Below are 18,203 nucleotides of genomic sequence, written 5' to 3'. Positions count from 1 at the left end.
CTTATGACCGCAGAAGTTGCAAACAAGTACTTAAGCCATATGCAAGGAGAAGATTTGCATATTGAACAAATAGATGAGTAAAATTGATTGCCATTTCTGTCTTTGATCTTTCCAGAATCAGAAAACTACACGTGAATTACAAGCAAAGGTAGCCTAGGAAGGATAGAGAATAAAGACAGCACACTCTTTGTTGTCCCTGCATGCTTAGGGGCAATTGAACAACATTACAGTCCATCAGATCCGGTGTTTTCAAGCAGGCTGTCTCTGTAAAATAACAACTATGAAGATGTGGATGCAGCTGACATCTTGTTTGTTTGTTTGTTTTCTTCTTCAAAGGAGAGTTGGATGTCTGGCTAGACGAAGGAAATGGAGAGTAAAGCTCATCAGCAGAGGAAGCAGTTACAGATCACATACTCAGCCCCAACAAAGGATCCAAGCCCATCACAGCTTTTACCATTAGATTTGTTTATTTCCAAACCCCAGACTTATCCTATTCTGAAGCAGCTTTACAAATCCAATATATTTTCGGTCTGCTTTCCCCTCATGTCCTCCTGTTAGTCATACATTGAAACTAATCTGTGCTTTCAAAAGTGGTTATATGATTGACCCAAATAATTATCAGCCTATCTCAGTACTACAAGTTGTTTCAGTTGTTTTTTAAATCACTTTGAAAGGCGTGGCTCTTAAGTCTACTCAGGAGATCATAACTTTTTTTTCCATATTGAGTGGGTACTGTAGCTAAATGAGATGCCTTGATTGCCAGAGTCTCATATTTATGCAACCTCATCTCTGAGAAAGTGAGACAAATAAATCTTATAATGATTTACATCACCCCAGTATTGTAACGGACTTAAAAAGTTTAATGAGAATTTGATAGGGAAAAGAAGCAGCAAGTAGGCTCATCAATGAATTTCCAGAGTTATAAGAAAGACAATTATGTATAGGTGAACAGCAGCAGAGTTTACCTTTTTTTGACTACAAAGTAAGAGGAAGCATACAACCACCTTTATATGTGGGACTATATAGTTTAGGTAGTTTGAAATTAGAATAGGAATCTTGAATGAAAAAGGTGAATTAGTATTACAAAAAAAAATATTATTGCCTTTAAATCTGTATGATCCAGTAATTTAGGGTCAGAGACAATCCAGAAGGATATTTGCAGTCACTTGAAATTTTATTAACTGATGTTGTTGAGCAAGTTAAAATGGTGTAGACATGGCTTATAGGAACAAGAATTAATGGGAAGTTTTCTAAAGCAAAAATTTTTTGAAGAAAAATAATCACAGGAATATGCCAAAAGCTGAACACTTTTGGCAATATTTATAATGCTCTAAAAAAAAAAAAATCAAATCAACATTTTGTGATTAAAGCAATTTCCTTTTCATGCAAATATTCATTTGATATAATAAAAGTTGAAAAAATGTCAAAATAAACCTTTTCAGTAGGTTGAAAATAATGAAAGGCCTAACCCTAAACAATCATGATTTCATATTGTGAAACATTTCTATAGAAAGCTGTCTTATGTTCTTTTGGAAGAAAAAGAGCAAGAAAACAAATCTTCATAAGACTCACAAAATGCAAAACCAGCTCAGACCTGTTTTAGAAATGAATTAACAGTGCAGGTTATCGTCCTTTGGATGACACATGCACCAAATTTGGTGGGCTGGCCATCTTCCAAAAAGGATAATTACATTCTGCTTACCTGTTATTCTCCTGCTGTTTTTCTTGTAAGATGTATTTTTTGTTACATTCTGTTCCAAAATATTGTTAGTGATGCTGTCTTCACAACAGTGCTTTTTTTCTTTGTTTTAACCACTAAAAAATATATTTTCTGTGGAATGCACGTCAAACAACAACAGATAAGTTATGATCCCTAAAAATTATTAATTCTATAGCACCATATCTGTCTCTTTTTGAGCCTCTAGAAATATGAAACAAACTTTGTAAAAATCTCCACAGCTGCTGTCATGCAAGATAATTCTGCATTCAATAGAACACCCAAGAGCAAAAATGAAATCTAAAGAATTTTTTTAACTGATGTAGCTAGTATAAATTACGATTAAGGATTGAATTGTGTATTTATCTACCACAAGAGATTTAATTTCTGTGTAAGCTTTCTTCACTAAGGTCTCCAGAATTTCAAATATGAATAGTATTATGCAATTATGTAAATAAATAAAAATTCACTGCCTCTGTTGATTAGTTCTGCCACCTACTCAGTATCTATTCTGCATGTTGGCAAAATTCACATATATGGGAGTAAACTTTTACATATATTACCTCTTTTTAGAGTTTGAAATTCTACTTTTTGAATAGTTCCCCATAATACTAATTCAAAATACCCTTTCATTGTTAAAATTCTAGGTCCAGCCAGATTCCCTGTACATGTACTTTCATCACTAGAAATTCTGTTGGTTTTCATCTTCATCTTCCAGGCAAGGCTTTCACAGCTTTTATGTGCAAATATATTTTCTTAATATATTTGTTTAAATACTTGTTCTGGAATACTCAAGACTTTTGTGCTATTCTGGTATTTAGCAGCTATTGGGATCTCAGCTATTCATATTATCCCACTTTTCAAAGTTTAATAAATAAAGGAGTTATATTTCATTGCTAAGTTTCAGAGTTTAAGCATATTCATAGATAATTCCTTGTAAACAGCAAATTAAACAAATCCTGGCCATTGGGAATTACAAAATAAATATGTGGAAATAAATACACAGGCTGTTCTCTGGACAATGGGCACGACTCCTTCCATAGAAAATAATAGTAAGTGGTGGTTTGATTTTAAGAATAGAGAACTTGAACAATGTTCTTGCTCTTGTCTTCCTCTCCCCTCCTCTCCCCTCCCACATTTCAGCAGCTATGGCTGTCAGAGCTTACCAAATGAGCTATCTCTTATATAAAAGACAGAGATTCAACCACTGTTTCTATATAAATTTAAAATCAAAAATGTTTACACGATTCCTAAATTTTGGCATATACCCTCAGGAAAGCTGTATCTTCCAGGAGAGTTTTTGAAACCGATATTTAATTTTCATTTTTGAGTCTGTTTAGAGCAATGTGTTCTCCAAACCTTTGGCATGCCTGGCTTTCATATGATAATCAGAACTGCCATATGTTTAAGAGAGTTGCTTCTCACTTAACTGCTTTAACTTGCTGAAATAATCAGCATGACTCAAAGCCAAATTCAATAGCTTGATGAAAAGAGCACTCACGAAGCAACTGTCCATCACTTTTCATACTGTGACAAAATGGTTTTTATTTTACTGCAATTATTTTGAGCAGTTGTTGTGTGTTCACAGCATTCTGTTTCAAACTTTCTTTTGAGAACAGAGCTGAGTTAATTTCAATGAAATAGCTATTGTAGTTGTATATAAATTACTCACTAATTCATGGGCATGATAAAAAACCCTGAAGTTGCTATAGACTAAAATACTAATTTAGCACTTCAAATTACATATACAAACAAATTAGAAATAAAATAATACCTGTTCCAAATCACAATGTTATGGAACTTATATTTGAGTATAAATGAAAACCTAGTGTAGAAATGTTTGCTGAAGGAAAAACCTAACCAGGAGGTGCTCACCAAATCAAATGTAGCTTTCTTGTGAATCTACTTGAGTATTGGTTCAAACATAAGCAGGAAAAAGAAAAGATGGATTAACTTTTGGACATGATTTACATATACTAAGGCAGACATTTAGTGCCTTCCTTAGGAAAACCTATGTTTTAGGCTTTGCATGCATGACACAAAAGTTACTGAATCATTACAATTACTGCAGGAAGCCCTAAATGTGCTTCACTTGCTGATACATCTTAACAAAATAAAAACTTTTGATTTTCTCTAAGACGTAACTTCATTTCTTAGCCTGTTACCACACAAATTGTAAGAAGGGAAGGCAATAAAGACAACTAATAAATATATTTACAATTATAAAATCCTATAATTGTACATAAAGGTTTTAATTAAAATAGTTAATACTGTAAAGTCTGAATATTACTAATCAGCTGTGCTCATAGACTCTATTTAGTGTTTTCTACCCATCTACCTGGAAGTAAAACTACTTTGTTTATTAGCTGCACAAAAGACTATGCTATATATATATATGTGTGTGTGTATTTTTTTTTATCACATTTTGTCAATAGTTTCATTTGCACATGCATATTTCCTCTTGTAGAAGAAAAAATGGCCAGATATTCTCAGCTAACTATCTTATCACAAAATTGTACATATATTATAGATTCAGTATTAAGACCAACATAGCAATGCCAGAAAAATCTCAAGAGAGAAATCAATAACTAAGAACTGTACGTTTTCTGGTAAAAATAAACTAAAAGATATAGTTTTAAAAATCTATCTTTTGTAAAACATTTTTTACTCCAGGAATTGGATACCTTGATATCTGAATTGGTTTTTGTACCAATTTCAGTGATTAGGCTTGACTTTCTTTTTATGGATGTATTTTAGCGAGGTAAATTTACTTCCTTGTATGTTAATATCCTTGTAGCCTTTAAGTAGGCATAAAAATAAAATGACATCAGCTTAATTATTATCTGTTGTTGCTATCTTTTTATTATTTCTATAGTGTCAGAAACCAGGTACACCTGGTTATATAGCATATAAGCTTATAGCACTTTATATACAGCTGTGTAGCATGTGCTTTACTTTGCTTATTTTGGTGCACTTTAAAAATGGAATATTGGAGCATGCAAGAAGAGCACAGGGAACTAATTAATACAAGAGCAGATCACAGTCAATTTACTGAGTAAGAGTGATCAAACCATAATTGCATTTAAATGTTAGGTGCTATCAAGAGTTACAGTCACATAACACTTCAGGAAAGGAGGTACGGGTAAAATGTGACAGGTCCTAATATTAACATCAAAGGTTGCCGTGTCTTAGAAGGAACATGAACATTACTTAAGGAAATGATAATACCTTTGCAGGAAAGGCAATGTAATTATCTCACATTTTCCTAGCTCAGTTTTTTCACACCTTCCACTGATGCTGCCAGTGTTGAACGCTTTGACAAACCTTGAACTGTTTGAGCAACCTTGCAGATCTGTCATATGCTGTTGCCATTGCTAGCAACAGGTCATAGTTCTTGTAGCTTTGTTTTACTTGTTTTAGTTGTAATACTAATTTCTCTAATTGACAAGTTGTCTGTATCTAATTTGTTTTAATTCTTCTTATCTTTGCATGATACAACTAGAATTTTACACTGTTACAGCGGGGATTACTGTAACAAGCATATATCAAACCAGGAGTCCTGTGGAAAAGAAGTATATATGGACGTGTTCTTGGTAGATGTTTAGAGATGTTTATTTCTCCAGCCGCATGGCCGGGGCTCTGCTCAGGAACTCCGCAGTCACGGGACCCGAGGGTCCTTGGCCACCCTGTGGAACACAAACCAACCAATGGGAAACAAAGGTGACCAGGGGCAGGGAAACCCCGTGTCTCCCCTCAGGGCCCCTCTCCCAGGGCTCCATGGCAGGGGGAGAGACCCCAACATTACACAACAGTAACAAGCAGATTTTCAAGGTAGAATGAGATATTCCCACCTTTTCTTTCCCACTGGCAGTAAATCATAACCATCTGACTGTGGAAACCTTCCCTCACTCATGTAGACCCCACTGTTTTCACAGGAATCATGTGTTGTGTACTTATTTATACCTTTATCTGTAAGGATCTAACTTCCAGTAAAACCAGAGTTTGGCACTTGAACACATTTCTGAATCTGAAAGGACAAAGACACTGTGTTGAAGTGTGATCCCCTTGCTATGGAGTACACAGGTGAGCCTGGTGCCTCAAAAACTCGGATAATTCACAATGTTAAGTGACTCAGAAGGAGGGTAATGGTAGATGGTACACTCAGCAGGATGTTGCTTAATGACAGGTGAGGAGCTTGCTCTTTCCTACTGATTGAAAAGTTTAGCTGCCCACTCAGACTTGGTATTAAAAACAAACCTGTAATCATTTCTCATCTATATTCAATCAACAAAATTTCAGTTAATTTTAATAATTTCCTAAACATTTCTTTATTTTTTATCTAGATAATTTCGATTCATTGGAGGAATGTTGTGCTTATGGCCTCAGTTATGCTGACAAATGTGGGGAAAGCAAAGTGAAAGACAACCAGGAATTCAACACGTGACTCCAACCAAAGGTAATCTAATAACAATCGGTCCCTTTTGCCTAAAAGCAGAATCATTTTTTGAAAAACACATGATATGCTTATAAGTATATTGGCTTAAAGGAACTCAAGTAAGATAGAAAAAGATTCATTTGAGAATCTCCATGTGGTTTTGGAGTGAATTAGATTCTTGGAAGGATCTTAGCTGAGATGATTCAAACTCAGTTCTTTGATGCTGAAGTACCACTCAGCAAGTTCAGAGAATTTCCCAGGAAACCTTAATGCATGAATCCACTCCAGATCAAAGTGCCTATATCTGTACTTCCAGCAATTCTAAGAGCCTTTTGCAGTTCTAGTTCCATAATCCACCTACAGTTTTACATATATCAAAACTTTAAAAATGTTACCTTGATTTCCTGTAAATAAAACAAAGTCAGTCAACAGAAGAAGAAGAATAAATGTAGAAAGTCAGGATTAATTCAATACATGGTACTTTTCTTACACACATTTCTCTCCATTTATTTCTTAATTTCCATTCTTCCACAGATAAAAATTAATCCAATGTAGAATTAGTCTACTGTTATATAAGGTAAAGTCCTTTTCCTGAGAAATCAATGATCAAAGAAATAAAGGTTATTGTAAAACCAGGTTTAGTCTTTTTTAGCCGTGTATGAGATTGGATTTTGAAGAAAAGATAATAAAGCAAGCAGTAGAGATGTGGTTGAAATAGGAGAAGATACTCTAAAATCAAGACTACATTAAGTCCTGTGGGGCTCAGGCTGTATTAACATTCCCTGGACTAAGTTGTGCTGCTGATACCTCCCTCGAACATTTGGGACTCCACAACTAGAAAAGTGAGTGCAGGAACCAGGGGAGTGGTGGAGATCTGGTGAGCAACTCTCCATTACGTGCCCTATGGCTGAAGTTTGTTTTTTTACATACAGTGAGAACACTGACAACCATTTTCTCTGTTTTTAAAAAGACCAAATCCTCCTTTAGAATAATTTATTTTAAGGGACAGTTCATTTCTGTATCTTTATCTTTGGCGATTAAATTGCTTCTTCCATTTGATTCACCTTTCCCTTCATCTATGCTTCAGTTTATCAAGATTGTTGTGTCTGGGTTTAGCTAGAGACTAACACTGAGACTAAGACATCATTTGAGGGGCTTGATTTTTTTCTTTAGATAACAGCTTGCTTACCAGAAAGAATAAAAAAAACTAGCATTGTCTTTAGCTCTTCCTCAAGTTCCTGGGTACACTAAAAGTTGTGCTCTAAACCTGACTTCCTTTTAGTCTAATATCTTGTGTCTAATATCAGTCTAATGTCAAATATCTAATGTCTAATAATAAGAAAAGCACTATCAGAGTTTTGGATTGGGTAAATTTTTTGGGACATTGGTGCTTAGACTAGTGACTTTCACCGAAGTCTGCGTTGATAGTTTTTGATGTTCTTGTATCTCTAATTTTAGTGACATAAAATTACAGTGCAAATTTTAAGGAGAAAGGCACTAGTGGAATCACATGTGCTCTACAGCACACAAAAAAGTCTTGATCAGCTATTTTTTTTTTCGCTATGGTTGATTGTTTCACCTTCTTCCAACACCTTTCTCACAGCAAATAGTACAGATTTGCTGAACTACAGAATATATTTAATAGTAAAGATACATGAATCAAAATCTGTCAGCTAGAACTTCAATACCAGGTCCCAGTAACAGATTTTGTCCCATTCTTTTTGTGTAGAAGATTGAATTTTAGGCAGTAATTTGAATGGCACTACCTTGGTATTTGCCGCAAGAATACAGCAGTAACACAATCTGGATTGTCAGCACAGTTAAGTGTTAACATAACCATGAAAATATTGCTTCCATGTATGTAGAAGAATTTCATGTTGATGTGTTTGAATATATCTTTGTGAAGCATATGTGCCAATATCACAAGAGCTGCTGAGAAGACATTTTATTTGTTTCATATTAAATAGCTTTGACGTAACTTCTGCCTTGGAGACAGATGTATCTCTGCAGCCAGTTAGTTGGTATCAATTACACATTACATTGACAGTTTTGCTTCTTTCTTGAGAATGCAGATTTGATGTTTTTCCTCCTTCTGCTACACACCAAAATCATAATCTGAATTCTTAGATGTAATGAGTGGCTGATGCTCGTTGTCTACCATCTAACACATTGCATAGATGCACATTTTACAGCAAAGGCTGTTATTTCATTGCAATGACTGAGATATTTTTAGGCATAAGTGCTTTGTTACACAAGGGTCCAGTATCTGTGGAGAGCTTTTGCACCTTATTCCATCCTAATTTTCTAATCTGCTTATTTTTTTTACAGCCTTTAACTTTCACTTGGTCTTTTGCAGAGTCCAAAGTGCAATTTCTGTACTACAGTATGAAGTTTGGGGGTAGGAGTGCTTGATAAGTCACTGACTGATTAAAAAAAAAAAAAAGTACTCAAATCTCTGAAAGGGTGCAGCTACTCCACAAACATATATTTTGAGAATACCAGCACCAAAGAAAGGGTTAAAATTCTTGTTAAGACTTCAGGTCCTGTTTACCTTTTTATCAGATGGGTAACAAAAAAATTAATAAAAACCCTAAAGAAGTAGAAAGAAAGAAAGTTAAAAGCTCTGAGTCAGACAAAGTATGAAAAAATGGTGTTAATCAGGGACATGGTCTGATTGGTGGTTGAACAATTATCAAGAGGTAGATAAATTGCTGTCTGGCATTCTCAGCTTTGTAAATTTGAACACTTTCACCCACCAGTCCCCAAAGGTGTCCCAGATGTCTTGATAGAAAATATAGTGCACAGAAGAAAGTTTAAAGGGCACGTCTCTAAAATTCATCTCTTGTGTTTTCACCACAAATGCATGAACTGCTTAGTGTATTACAAAATAAAAAAGTAAACATTAAAAAAAAAAGAAAATATTAATCTGTAAGCTTTGCATAAAAATATTTGGTTTGTCCCATAGAGAGTTTTAATCCACAGAGATAAATGTACTTTAAGGCAGAATAAATAAGAAAGTGCTGTTTTGAATAGATAACATTATAGGTCTGAATGCTGCAAAGTAATTAAAGGATATAATACCCCATTATAAAAGATCAATATGCACTTGAGATCAGGGCAGGATCTGTTTCTGAAATGATATAGCACGCACTGATTTCTATCACATTTTCAGTATTGATTTGATGTGAACCTTGTTGATTTGACTTCTCAGCTTGTTGTTTGCTGAGGTTTTAAGACTGCCTGTGCCTCCAGAGTGAAATTAAAGTCAAGGCTGTTAGCATGTCTACATAAACTGCTGTTAGCAGGTCTCAGTCACAGACTCTTCAGTAAACAAGCTTTTTATTCCTTTGAAATGATCAGTTCCAGATCTGTTTTGACAATTTCTTAGAAACTGATTTTCATAAGAAATTCTTTGATGGGAATGGTGAGTGCAAGCAGCACAGAGCTATAGCCTATTGCCTTCTTTTACATGTTGTTTGTTCTTTTATGCATGAAGAAGCTCTTTACAGTATTCTGGTCAGAAAAGTGCTGGTGGGGAAATTTTTGCAATGATTCTTAATTGGCTTTAACTTGACATAGATGATATCAGCAATTATTTGAATACAAATGAATACATTAAGGGAATGACAAGAATCATTGCAGCATTGCTTAGTAACAAGACAGCCAACAGAATGGGACAATCTCATTTTTCTCAGTCTATTAAAATTGGAAACTCCAGAAAGAAAACTACAGATTTTATTTACACATAGGTCTGAGATATCTTTCTCATTTCACCCCATGAAATATGAGAAGAACAAGTTCTTTGGACAGCGACTGCTGGCACTTATAGCCGTTGACATGGTTAGAGGTTGGATCCCAAAAACTCCAATTCTCAAAACTATTTCCAAGGTTCCACATGACATTTCAAGTCCACAGATTCAGGTGGCAGTAGTTAACTTTTATTCTAACACCAGGGAATGTTTAAAGCTTTTTTTGAGATCTCACTAGGAAAGATTAATCATAGTAAATAATGTGCATAAAACATATTGGGATTATAAGACAGAAATTGTGTCACTTATTTGTACTAAGTTTCTGTATGCAAATTTGTTATATAAAAGAGGAATAGAAGAGAACATATTTCCCTCTTCTCCCCATGTACTTGGCATTTCAAAGGTTATATGTCAATTTGAAAGACCTGGGTTTAAGTATAAATTTTTATATTTGTGATCTTCTGATCATCATTACTATGAGGTTAAGCTGTTTTGAAATGTCATCCACCATTCTTCTGAAAGGCTCTGGATCCATTGGGTCAAACTCACTGGCTTGAGCACTGATTTTAGCCACAGATTTGAAACAATAAACTATAAAATATATTCACATGCCTATCAGAGGAAATGAGGTGTGTGTGGGAGGCAAAACAGAGGAGTAGGCTCTCGTGGGCATGGTGAATCTTCTGCCTCTGACACGAAGCAGAACAGCTTCATAACAAGTGGCTGAAAGTGAGAGCGCTCCTCCCCAACAAGTGCCTTCAGCCTGCTGATTAGGACACTTGTGTGGGAGGTGAGATATGGGGTTTGGTGCCCGGGACTTTCACATCTTATAGGAGGTCTCTGATGCTCCAATATGAAATGAAACGATCACAGTAATAGATCCTCCCTCCAGCTGTCTCCTATAAAAAGCAGTGACTCATGTTCCATTTAGAAGGAGAGGTTAAAGATATGTTATACACCAAGAAGGCCTGGGGAACAGAATTGCATCTCAGTAGCACAGAGTTCATCATTTAGCACAACTACTGCTTTTTGGAGTTTTTCTGTAGGCTGCTTTCGGTAGTTTCAAACTGAATAAATTGTTATATAATTTTGAGACCTATTCTGAGCTGCCTAATTTTCTTTAGACTGAGTGAAAGCCCAAAGTAATTTGGTTATTGAGTGTAGATTCTGTTTGCAGGATCAGAGACCTCAGGCCCTTTTTCTACCGGAGGCTGTAACTCTTACATATTTTCAAAATTTCTGTATTTATTTTTCCACAAAGGAGCAATGGAAGTTCTTGATTTTGGGGTAAAACCCAAACCAAAACTTTTTAAAGGGAAAACATCTTGTCTTTTTCTACAAAGAATCACTCACTTCTTTGATGATATAGAACCAGTAGTTGTATTTTACGCATTACCTGAGAGTGTCTTGTTATATTTCCATAAATTCTGCTTTTTGGTCAGTATCAAATTTGCAAAAGAACTCTTCCATCTAGAATCCAAAAAAAAAAAAAAAAAGCTGTTTCAAAAAGGTAATGTTTGTTTGCTTTGTAAGTCTCTGTAGCTTAAACTTGCATTTGCCTTGACTTCCAGGTATATCTGATTTTAGCTTGGTTGTATTGATTTGCTTATTCTAATGGTAAGATAAAACTTTCCATGAAAGGGTAGCTTCTTAGATTGGGTAAATCAACGTAAATCAATTGACTTTAGTGTTATGATGATCTGCACAAACTGGGATCTGGCCCAAAGCTGAGCATTTTATTACCTGGAACTTTTTTATTTTTAATCAAAAAATACTTTTTTATATTTTGTCTAGATTTCTAATTATGCAAAACAGCTGACAGCCAGTGATGCCAGTGCTATCTAATCACTGTATACTACAGACAGCAAAACAAAAGATTTGTAATTTATCCCCATGCCTCCCTGAATCTTAAATCTACAAGATTAAATGCTTAAATGTTGCAGTCTCTACAGTAGCTTAACATTCAAGGAGCATTTACTCTGTTAAATCACTTAAGTGGCTTGAGGAGGTTAATGGAAATACAAAAGAGCCTCAAGCTTCCTAAATAGAAGCTGGAGGGAGATTTTCAAAAGCTAAAAAATACAAGATCTTAGACATTTCAAGAGGGCAGTGTAAAGATCCCTTACCTGATCTATTTAACAATATAATAGGAAAGTAAATATTATCAACCTATTTTAGCAGTTTCTATTTGTTTATTAACAAAAATTTCAGCAAATGATGGGGGGGAGGGGGTGTTTCTGGGTAGTAAATTAAATAAGATACACAGCAAAAAAAATGTATACACAGAGACATATTAATAAAATTCCCACTCTGTTTATGTAGGTCCATTGCCAAGAATGATGTGACCACCACCCTATTTGAGAAAGCTATTTGAGGAGGTTTTCTTGACTTCTGCTCAGTTGTGAGAGACAGTGTCTTGGAGTCAGCTTCTCTGCTGGAATCCCAGCTGTACTGCTACTCTCAATTTCCCTTGGAAAAATACGAATCTCTGCCTTAAACACATTTTTACAGCGAATTTATTCAAATGACCTCCCTGTTCCTCAGTAAACCTGAAGGTGTAAATTTTTAAAGCATAATTAAGGAATAAAAAAGTTGCAGTGATTTCTCACAGAAACCAAATATGTGTTGCTGCCATGCCTACCAGCAAATGTGTGTGTATGAGGTTAGATACACTGGACTTGTAAACTTCCTCTTATAAGCTAGTGCAAAGACCAGACAGACCCAAACAATGCTAAGCAGCAGTGGTATTTTTTACTCCTTTAAGAAATGTTCTCATTCTTGGTATCTTTTGCTTCCAGGCTGAAAATGTCCTGTCGTCCTATTTATATGCAATCTAAAATACACAGATGACTGGACACCAAGTATTTTTTTTAATCATGTTTTCACTTATGCAATGTATAGTTACAAAATGACCATCACCTATGTAACACAAAAATGAAATAAATTTAATAATTTCTTAGATGTTGAAGAAATCATCTATCAAGAAATAGTAAGAAACCAGAATGTGTCTAAAGGGGTTTTTTGACTGTGCATTTAGTTTGGTGTTAGCCAACATCTAATGATAAGATGATAGATTTTAAGGTAGAATTAAATATTTTGTTGTAAAAGTACAGACAAAATATTTTCTCATTTTCTGCAAAATGATTTTGGAATCTCTGTGTTTACATATATTGCATTAAAGTTTTTTAGATTAAGCAACAGTTCAAGAAAATAAATCATTTCTAAATGTTTATTGGAAAAAGCACTGCTTATGTTATTGTTAATGATAAGATTCACCATATATATATATATATACACACATATATATATATATATATATAATTCATTAAATTAAAAGTATTACTAAGTCCTTTGGAGAACTGATATGTCTGTATTTTTTTTCTGGTGGGGGTCTTCCAACTTTCCTACATGTTCTAACTAGACCAACTTGGCTTCTCACTAATATTCTTTCCTCAGGTGAAGTGCCCTCATTTTGTAAACCTTATTAATGCTGTAGGCAGAAACTAAGCAGGCTTCTCACCTGTAACTATTTTTAAAATACTTAAGTGAATATTTGCCATTTCAGGGTCAGTTTGCATTCTGGCTGAATGCTCAGATCTACTTTGTTTATACTTGCTGATTTACCCTGGCTGCCAATTACTACCTGCTTGGCATCCAGAATCACATCTCATATCTCACCATTTGTGCGGATGTTGTATGTCATCACTTCACTCTAATAAACATCTGAGATCAGTTTCTCTCAACTCTTAGCAACTGTGTAAACAAAAACGCAAAGGATAACCTTGGAAGGAAAAAAAAAATAAAGAGGGGAAATAAACCCTTTCACCTGTGAAACCACAGTCTGTGGTGGTAGAAAGAAATAGGTTTAGCTTGGCTCCTATTAATTTCTTAACTTACATCCCAAAATTGTCATGCATAATTTGATCCAAATGGAGAGCCTTGGTTTCAGAAGGGGAAACACAGCTCAAGTAACGGAAAAGAGTGAATCACCTGTAAGTTATTGAGAAGTCAGACTGCCTCCTGGGTCAAGGTTAGGGTAATTAGCTGGTCAGCCTGAGCTGCGATTTGCCTGAGGAGAAACAAATGAATTTGGTCTCCACATTTTCAGCATGACCCTTGTTGAATTCTTCCTGGATCCAACAACCTCTTCTTTATGCATGACTGAAAAATATCTTTCCCACTGCTAAAATACTAATATTTCTTTCAAAGACAGTACTGGGTATCAGCACTCAGCTCCGTTCATGAATGTTTCTAATTTCTTGCCAGTCTGCTACAGTTTTCACACTTCTTATCATTGACATTGCAGACTAAGTCAGCTGTAACTAAATTATGCATGCCTTTTATTTTTCAGTTCCCCCTAATTTTCTCAGTAAATACAGAAACCTGAGCTATTTGCTGCAGCACATTGCCTGAACTTCTTTAATACAAGCACATTTATTTGTGGTACTTGTCTCTTTCCCAACATTTTTCTCATATTGTATTTTTAAATCTGAGACATTTCTTTTAGCTTTATACATGTATAAAAATGCCCTATTTAGGAACAGAATTGCCTCTGTTAAAGACAACAGAATCTTTCAGCTGACCTCATTATCTCACCTTAGGCAGTGTCTAGAATGGTCACACCAAAGGATTAAGTTCAATCTAAACAGTCAGTTCTACTTGGTGCACCAGGAAAATTCAAATTAAGATTATTTCCATGTGGGATTCTTTAGTCAGAATCTTCTTTGCATATACACACGTGCATGTGTGTATACACAACCTCTAAAGTGTGAGAAAGCAGTAAACCAGAAGATTAAGATTGTACCTTCTCTGGTCTGGAGCTTGGCACAGATGCTTTCCAGACATTCCTCCCAATCCAAATTATTCTGTAATTTTCAGGTGGTAATGGATTCTGCTGACAGTTTCTGGCAACAATTTCTCTGCTAACTTATGAATATCCCTATTGGATAGATCTTCATGCACTAGAAATGGTAAAAAGACTTCTCAAGTATGTAAGGTTAGTATTCCTATTAATAGGATAAAGACCTTCTGCTATGTGTTCTATGAACACATGAGCAAAGACAGCCTAAACTAATTCTAAGGGTCTGTTTGTGAAACTGGAGGCTTTGGCTCCCATGGCATTTCTGCAAAAGGAGTGCAGCTGTGATATTAAAGAATAAATAGGTCATTTACAGCAACATGTGGGACTGACTGTCACTGTCCAGAGATGGGCAGTGGAGAACAAAGCTTTCTGAATAAAGCTGTTAAAATCACGCTGTCAGTCTAAACTAGATTAGCACAGAACTTGGGTGATACAGCTTTTTGCCTACGTTCAGATGGGCAAAATAGAATTGACACTTATCAAGGGAAAAAAATTCTTAGGTCTTGTTAAGTAGGATGGGTAGTCTATTAGAGAAACTAAAAGAGTTTGAAAAATCAAGAATCCTTTGAAGAACCACACTGGTGCATCATTACTACCACCTTGACTCCTAGCCCTTATACAACCACACAGGGTCCAGGAAAATATCCACAATGCACTTGCAGGATTTACTTCTGTTAAAAAAAAAAAAGTAAATCCATAAAATACATTTTTTCATGAGGGACAAATTCTAATTTGGGAGGAAAAGTTATTTAGACCTTCTGTAGAGAAAGATATCTGTTTTCCTATTAATCAGTCAGTACCCTCAAGTCAAGTCTAACCTTTTCAGATCATGCCCTGTGGTTACCACTCAGCTGGCTGTTACTTTGCACAGTTCACTTTGTTAAGATATGATACTATGAACTACCTTGAACTTTTACAAAGCAAAGGGCTTGTATATCAGCAAATCTCTGTCATTTTCAGCCCAGTATAAATGTATCTTGTTTCTGTTTGCTTTCCTTTAGTAAACAATCTGTCTTTTTCCATTTCACATTTTCCTGCCAAAAAATATATCACAGTTGCTTGAATTAGTGTCTAGGCAGAACTGCAGGGTGAATTCCTTTTTTTACCCTTGGGGGAAAACCTGTGAACACACAAATACATATATGCACACACCAGCAGAGACAGCCTGAGGCTTAGCAGCAGCCAGTTTCGATTGCTTCAGGACAGAGTTTTTGTAGAACATTATTACGCTATTTTTTTATGGGTGACTTATGATAAAACAATGTTTCTCTGACTCTATTTGTAATTTTTAAATAATTTACAAAAGCACTGGAAAACTATCCAACTTATTTGGCTTTAAATACTTTAATACTGCCACTGAGTTTGGAGAAAGCAATTCTCAGTTTGAAAGAAAATCAAGGAAAGCAAGTATGCTTACACTGTGATTATCAAATCAAATTTAATACACATTTAGATGCCATGCCAGCCCATTCAGAAACATTTCAGTTTATTAGGCTACGTTTAGACCTCATCTACAAGCCATTCAATCTAAGATTCAGTACTTAGCTTTAGGATAGGATGCACTAGGACACCATAATCTTAGTGATAGTTATATGCTACACAAAATACACCAGGCACCTCAGAGATCAGGATAAATATGCAATTTTATTCCAAAGGAATTTGGTATCACAGACAACCTATCTGGTACATAGATATCTTTCCTAAACTTTCTGCTTTTGATGAAAAGGAAGAGTTTAGGCTTTTTCCTTCAGCTTACCACAATGCTGTGAGACAGAGCAATGTTTTCATGCCCAGCTGGGATGGCCACCCCAATACAGCAACTGAATGATCAGCCAGGCTGCCTTGCCTCACAAGATCATGACTGATACTATTATCAGCCTAATCAGCCTACTCCAGGTGATTCTACTGGAGCAGGGGAGTCAGACCAGATGACCTCCAGAGGTGCTTTCCAACCTCAAGTAGCTAGTGATTGTGTTCTGCATGGCATGTCCTTGTCATGCAGGTTTGGTCAATATTTTAATTAAGGAAATTGATGAAGTAGTGTTAGGTAAACACCAGGAAATTGTGCAAGATATCAAACTCAAAAGAAATGCAGGGCAAGTGAAAGCCAGGATTAGACTCCAGCATGATCTTGAGAAACTGGATAAATAAGCTGCTATCAGCAAGATAAATTTAAATGGATAATGTGCTACACTTATTAAAAAAAAGTAAAAATGTGAGACCAGTTTAAAATTGACAAATAGCTGTCAAATAATTGACGTCAGAGCAGCTCTACAAGAAAGTGATCGGCATATAGTAAGCATCGAGCTAGCTGTGAAATAAATGGTATTTCTAATTATTAGTATGTGTCTCACTGAAAAACAGGAAGCAGTTGCGCTTTTCTAGCTGAAATTAGTGCAGCTTAAGGCTAGTACTACCTGCTGTTTATAAGCTGGATAAACATAAAATGGAGGAGAAACTGAAAGAACTCTACTGGTTTAATATATAAAGGTGAAGGCTAAACATGGGATATTAGAGTAGTAATATATATGTATTATGTAAGAAATTAAGTATCAGAACCAACAAATTTAGATTAACAATGTATATAGTCGCAAAATGGTACCACAATCTGGAACATCCGATGGAATTTTGAGAATCTTTGTGATTAAACAGTTTGGAGGCTTTTTTTTTTTTGATGTTCTGTTTTTCATCAGAGTTTAGATAATTGTTTTTTAGTGGTAGAATGAAGGACTAGATGTAGTAGGTCATTGCTAAGAGCATGTTCTAAATAATATTCACAAGTTCACTTTCTTTCCTGCAGTTCAATCAAAAGAAAACTTAATTATTTTCCTGTGAGTTTACACTTCAAAAAATTTAGTTTTACTTATTGTTTTTAAAAAAAGAGTAAAAAATAAGTTTGAGAGAAAATATTTTAATTTAGAACTGGGCTCTCATTTAAGGATAGGTGATTTGCAAAAATATGTTTGTTTGTCTTTTGTTTAGTAATGAGACAAAACTGCATTTACATTCTAAATAACTGAAAATTCATTGATGGCTTACAGTTTTTGTTCCTTCCCTCTAATTATGTTCACTAAAGGTATATCAATTCTATGACCTTAATTCTGAATAATGAACAAATGTATGTTTAAATCCATCCATATGGATGGAAAAAAAGTGAAAGCTATTTTCAAAAGGTGTGTGTAAGAAACTTAAACACATCTGCATTTTTACAACACACATTTGTACATTTACACATCTGCTTGAGAGTTTTGCTGATGAGAGGTTTGTAAATTGTATGTAAATGGATGTTTCTATAGCAGATCCCTCTCTTTATATTTTAATCAAAATCTGCCATGATATAGGATTTTTTTTTTTAAATCTACTTAAAAAAAGGTTGAAATGTGTCAAATAAAAAAGAAAAAGTGAGTTATAAGGATAATTGCAGTTGGTCAGAGTGGATTC

Source organism: Corvus brachyrhynchos, unplaced genomic scaffold (assembly GCF_000691975.1).
Source record: "Corvus brachyrhynchos isolate BGI_N302 unplaced genomic scaffold, ASM69197v1 scaffold1, whole genome shotgun sequence".
NCBI lineage: Eukaryota > Metazoa > Chordata > Aves > Passeriformes > Corvidae > Corvus > Corvus brachyrhynchos.
This window is presented reverse-complemented; position numbering follows the sequence as displayed.